Source organism: Taudactylus pleione, unplaced genomic scaffold (assembly GCF_031769625.1).
Source record: "Taudactylus pleione unplaced genomic scaffold, aTauple2 ptg000253l, whole genome shotgun sequence".
NCBI classification, from domain to species: Eukaryota; Metazoa; Chordata; class Amphibia; order Anura; family Myobatrachidae; genus Taudactylus; species Taudactylus pleione.
This window is the reverse complement of record NW_028284655.1, coordinates 2,549,186-2,555,185: the sequence shown is the minus strand read 5'-3', so window position 1 is coordinate 2,555,185 and position 6,000 is coordinate 2,549,186. Positions and strand designations below refer to the sequence as shown.

Here is a 6,000-nt window from a genome sequence, read left to right as displayed (position 1 = left end):
TATCTCGTGGATCTCTACAATTTCTTATTTAGTGGAAGGGGTATGGTCCGGAGGAGCATTCCTGTGTTCCGGAAAGCTCTTTGCATGCTCCTACCCTGAAGAGAAGGTTCTTCCAGGACTTTCTGGACAAACCAGGGATAGGGGTTCCTTAACCCCTCGTCAAGGGGGTGTACTGTTAGGATCTGTGGTTAGCAGATCATCTTGGTTGCAGTTTCCAGTCTTAGCTGCTACCAGAACTCTGCATTTAATCCTGTCTGTCTGTGTGCTGATCACGTGTTAACTGTCTGCCTGTGTGCAGTATCAGCTGCACACTAATTAATTGTCTTGTCAGTTTGCACAGGCCAGCTGCACACTGGTCTGTCATTAGGGAGGCTTGCAGGGCTTCTTCTGATTGGACCCTGTATCTGTTAAATTACAGCCAGCCCTTCACTCCATGCCGCTGATAGAGTATTCGTGTTTCCGGTTCTGGCCTAGTCTCCTGTCACCCAGTCGAGCTCCAGTTCTCCTGTCTATTGTATTGTGTTATTCTGCCGTTTGTGTCATCCAGGCGGGACAGTTCGCTTACCATCTACCTGCCGTTAGTGTAATCTTGGCGGCACAGTTTGCATACCTGTCCTCTGCCATTCGTGTCATCCAGGCAGCACGGATAGTACTCTGTGTCCAGAGTACGCAGCCCAGTGTGCGCTGCTTGTGTCAACCCGGGGGCACAGGCCACATTACAGCATCAGCTGCTTGTGTCAACCCGGCGGCACAGGCTGCATTACAACATCAGCTGCTTGTGTCAACCCGGCAGCACAGGGCACACTCCAGCGTATCCAATGCGCAATCTGGCGTACCAATGCCAGTGACTTTATAATTGCACAGATCTTCATCTGCCACATTTTTCCAAGCTTATTCAGCCCTCAAGGCTGCTACCCATCCCATAGGCCGCTACTGGCCAAATTTACCAGCCCTCAAGGCTGCTACACAGCCCAGAGGCTGCTACACGGCCCAAAAGCTGCAACCTGCCAAGTTACTCCAGCCCTCAAGGCTGCTGCACAGCCCAAAGGTTGCAACCTGCCAAGTTACTCCAGCCCTCAAGGCTGCTGCACAGCCCAAGGGCCGCTTCATCACCTACAGCCTTCAGGCCCACCTAGCCAAGTTGTCTGCCAGCTCTCAAAGGTGTTGTACGGCCACATCTAGCCAAGAATTCCAGACCTCAAGGCTGTTGCAGGACTAATACAATATAAGATACACAGTGGAAGTTGCCTAGGAAAGGACTAACCTTTAGGCTTTCCCTGAGGACAAAAGGACTTAAATGATGTAGTCTGTGGCCTACTAGAAGTAGTTGCTGAAGGCAGAAATTCAGTTTTTGATGCTGGCAACTTGGTTATAAACTTGTCAAGGTCTGGGCCAAACATGATCTCCCCATTGTAGGGTAACCCTTCTAATCCTTTCTTGGAATCCGCATCTGCCTTCCATGACCTTGGCCATTATTATGCTAAAAACCGCTATTTATTTATTGCAAAATGTTATTGCATAATGTATTTATATATAATAAGTAATTTGGACTGTGCACCTGTGATTTGTCTTTTTCTGTGCCTGCATGGGGGGGAGGGGGGGGGCTACAATTACACGTGAATGTGGGCTGGAATGGCAAAGGAGGGGGCTGGAGTGACACATGGAGGATCTGAAGTGTGTATTATGTAAATCTTGCTTTTTCAATGTATTTTATGTGGTTCTGGATTTCAAAGTGTATTTTATGTGGATGTGGTTTTTAAATCATATTTTATGTGCTTCTGGTCTTCAATATGTGTTTTATATGGATGTATTATTTTAAATGTATTTCATGTTGATCTGGCTTGTTTCTGTGTATTTTATGTGAACGTGGCTATTTCAATGTTTTCTATATTGCTCTGGCCTTTTCATTCAGTTCAATAGTGAAAAAAATATATTGGGAAGTTTATGTAAATTGTGACTAAAAACGGGGGTGTGACACAAGGTCATGCTCCTACGAATGTCATACCAAAGGCGTGCGCAGAAAAATAGGGCATGGACTTCCGCACGCATGCTATCGGCTCTTTAACTTGACTACAGATATATTTTGGCTCTTTGCCTGACTGGTTGGCAACCCCTGTTATAGTAAAATGATTCTGAGGAAGGGTGTGGCAACGCCCCTCTCTAGCATCGGGATCTGCAAAATGTCTTGATGGCCCTGGGTATCCTCTCCAGGCACCCCACTGATAATACCCTTACCAAGGTCACTAACTATCTTCTTACTACCAAAGGGCAGTTTCTCTGCAGCATTTGATACTGTGGGCCACTCTTTCCTCATTCAAACCCTCTACTCCTTTGATCTCCATGACAGGGCTCATGGCCACTCTGAGTTGGCTCCGCAAATCGCTTCATTGACCGTCTGGGACTCTACGGGAATGTGGCATACGGCTCAGAGAGACTTGCCAACTCCTCTGGGCGTCTAAGGGTACCACACAATTTCTTGGGAGCCTCCAGGCTATTCCGGGAGGGTAGGTAAGTATGAGTAAAATCAGTGACCCCCCCAGTGAGTGCAATGGTAATGGCTTGACACCCCTTCCCCCCAAACTACACAGGTAGGACTGGAGCCGCTGGTAATGTCCTCCCTAAGGTTTTGTTGTTGGTCCCCTTCTTACACCTGTACGCTGATGCCTGCGTGCTCCACGTAAAATGCGTCCAACTCTATATGAGCCACATAATGACATGACCTGTCTGAGAAACCGGTGATTAAAGCAGAAACCAGAAAGTAAATGGCAATAGCTATCTCGCGTTCCATTGGGAAACTCTACTGCCACTCAGGCAGAGGGGTGTAATGATTGAACAGAGCAGTCTCTTGTGGACCCTCCTTCCAGGGCAAAAAGCCACGCCTTTTCTCATGTCCCACCCTCCTGTCATTTCTTCGGCTCTCCGATTGGCTACGCTTACCTGCCTACGATCAGATTGGCTGCATTTTCATTCCATAGCAGTTGCAACTAGTCCCGCCCCGCTGTCACCGGCTTATTGCTTGATTGGCCGAGGCTGATGTCACTCTGCAGAACGCCGCACTGCGGTTGGTTGTATCTGATATGACGTAGAAACGAGGCGGGGAAATGCCGTGGGTCTGATTTCTCCGCCGATCGGTTCTGTGGAGCCCCGGGGAGGGAGGAGCTGCGTGACAGCGCCGGGGGTCTGGGGCCTGAGGTGAGGAACAGAGAGCACATTGTATAATACGTGTTATTGTATCAGGTAGTCGGTGTATGACGTAACACGGCTTTCCGTGTGAGGTCATAGGTGTCTGATGAGAATCTCCTGGCAGATGCACGCAGAGGGTGTTTCGCTGCGATTATGTCTCTGTGTGGTTATCACCATTGTGGCTCCCATCCCATCACACATCAGCAGTCTGTGATCTAGTGACATCATAGTCTGCCTCTGACGTTATCCTGTCCATAGTCCCCCCCTCACATATTTGCATGGTCAGCCTCCATCTCCCCTGTACCCCCGTCTGCCCCTGTGTGTGCCATCCTCCTTCCCCTAATTCCACCCCCCCTCTACCCCTCTCCCATCTTTTCCTCTATCATTTGTTTCTCTCTTTCCTCAGGCTGAGCTGTGAGCCATAAAGTAGTGTGCAGGTGGGTTATCCTGTTGACCCATCTCATCTACTGACGCTTGTCTGGGTGCACACCGCTTTCTGGTTTTTGGAAACACTAATTTTCTAATCAGTCTGCACCTCCATTTGCTGGGTGGTGAAACCATGGCAAATGCACGTAGTGGAATAAAGGCCAACTTACTGTACTTCCAGCTAAGGGCCATACCTCTCTTTCATTTTAACTTCAGTATTTTTCGCCTAAAATACTGCATTATAGTTATCCTCATTTCATTTATGATTGAGGTGACTTATAAACACATCACTTTTGTGTGTTTCATGTGCTCTTCATCACTTCTCTGCCATTCCCCCTAACCTAGTCATCAGCCCACATATATATCACTCTACCCAGTCATCAGCCCATGTATGTATATCACTCTACCTAGTCATCAGCCCATGTATGTATATCATTTACCTAGTCATCAGCCCACGTATGTATATCACTCTACCTAGTCATCAGCCCATGTATGTATATCTCTCTACCTAGTCATCAGCCCACGTATGTATATCACTTTACCTAGTCATCAGCTCACGTATATATATATCACTCTACCTAGTCATCAGCTCATGTATGTATATCACTCTACCTAGTCATCAGCCCATGTATGTATATCACTTTACCCAGTCATCAGCTCATGTATGTATATCACTCTACCTAGTCATCAGCCCACGTATGTATATCACTCTACCTAGTCATCAGCCTATGTATGTATATCATTTACCTAGTCATCAGCCCACGTATGTATATCACTCTACCTAGTCATCAGCCCACGTATGTATATCACTCTACCCAGTCATCAGCTCATGTATGTATATCACTCTACCTAGTCATCAGCTCATGTATGTATATCACTCTACCTAGTCATCAGCCCACGTATGTATATCACTCTAACTAGTCATCAGCCCACGTATGTATATCACTCTACCTAGTCATCAGCCCATGTATGTATATCATTTACCTAGTCATCAGCTCATGTATGTATATCACTCTACCTAGTCATCAGCTCATGTATGTATATCACTCTACCTAGTCATCAGCCCACGTATGTATATCACTCTACCTAGTCATCAGCCCACATATATATCACTCTACCTAGTCATCAGCTCATGTATGTACATCACTCTACCTAGTCAGCAGCCCACATATGTATATCACTCTACCTAGTCATCAGCCCACATATGTATATCACTCTACCTAGTCATCAGCTCATGTATGTACATCACTCTACCTAGTCATCAGCCCACGTATGTATATCACTCTAACTAGTCATCAGCCCACGTATGTATATCACTCTACCTAGTCATCAGCTCATGTATGTACATCACTCTACCTAGTCAGCAGCCCACATATGTATATCACTCTACCTAGTCATCAGCTCATGTATGTACATCACTCTACCTAGTCATCAGCTCACGTATGTATATCACTCTACCTAGTCATCAGCCCACGTATGTGTATATCATTCTACCTATTCATCAGCCCACGTTTGTATATCACTCTACCCAGTCATCAGCCCACGTATGTGTATATCATTCTACCTATTCATCAGCCCACGTTTGTATATCACTCTACCTAGTCATCAGCCCATGTATGTATATCATTTACCTAGTCATCAGCCCACGTATGTATATAACTCTACCTAGTCATCAGCCCACGTATGTATATCACTCTACCTAGTCATCAGCCCACGTATATATATCACTCTACCTAGTCATCAGCCCACGTATGTACATCACTCTACCTAGTCATCAGCCCATGTATGTATATCACTCTACCTAGTCATCAGCCCACGTATATATATCACTCTACCTAGTCATCAGCCCATGTATGTATATCACTCTACCTAGTCATCAGCCCACGTATATATATCACTCTACCTAGTCATCAGCCCACGTATGTACATCACTCTACCTAGTCATCAGCCCATGTATGTATATCACTCTACCTAGTCATCAGCCCATGTATGTATATCATTTACCTAGTCATCCTCCCATGTATGTATATCACTTTACCTAGTCATCAGCCCAGGTATGTATATCACTCTACCTAGTCATCAGCCCATGTATGTATATCACTTTACCTAGTCAACAGTGCAACTCTGTGTATCCCCCTGGTTGGTTCTTAATTATTTACTGCAGTCTGTGAATCCCTCTGCCTCATCTCCCTCTCTATGCATCCATCTTACTAGTTATCAACCCACCTCTGTGGATCGTTCTACTGTACTTGGTTATCAACCTAGCTCTGTTTCTCCCTCTACCTAGTTATCTTCCATTTCTGGGTCTTCCCTCTGCCTTGTTATCTCCCACGTCTGTGGTTCTCTTTGCCTAGTTATCACCCTCCTATGTGTATCGTTCTGCCTAGTTAT

At 46.0% G+C, this 6,000-nt stretch overlaps 1 protein-coding gene across 4 annotated transcripts in view; it reads left to right on the top strand.

Annotated features, from left to right (window-relative positions):
- Positions 1-3,099: 3,099 nt before the first annotated feature.
- EVI5L (ecotropic viral integration site 5 like) overlaps positions 3,100-6,000 on the top strand; it is a 36,077-nt gene continuing 33,176 nt past the window's right edge. For all 4 annotated transcript variants that reach the window (XM_088480337.1, XM_088480335.1, XM_088480336.1 and 1 more), the window contains exon 1: positions 3,100-3,192. The gene's annotated coding sequence lies outside the window, so the exon portion shown is untranslated. The remainder of the gene's footprint in view (positions 3,193-6,000) is intronic.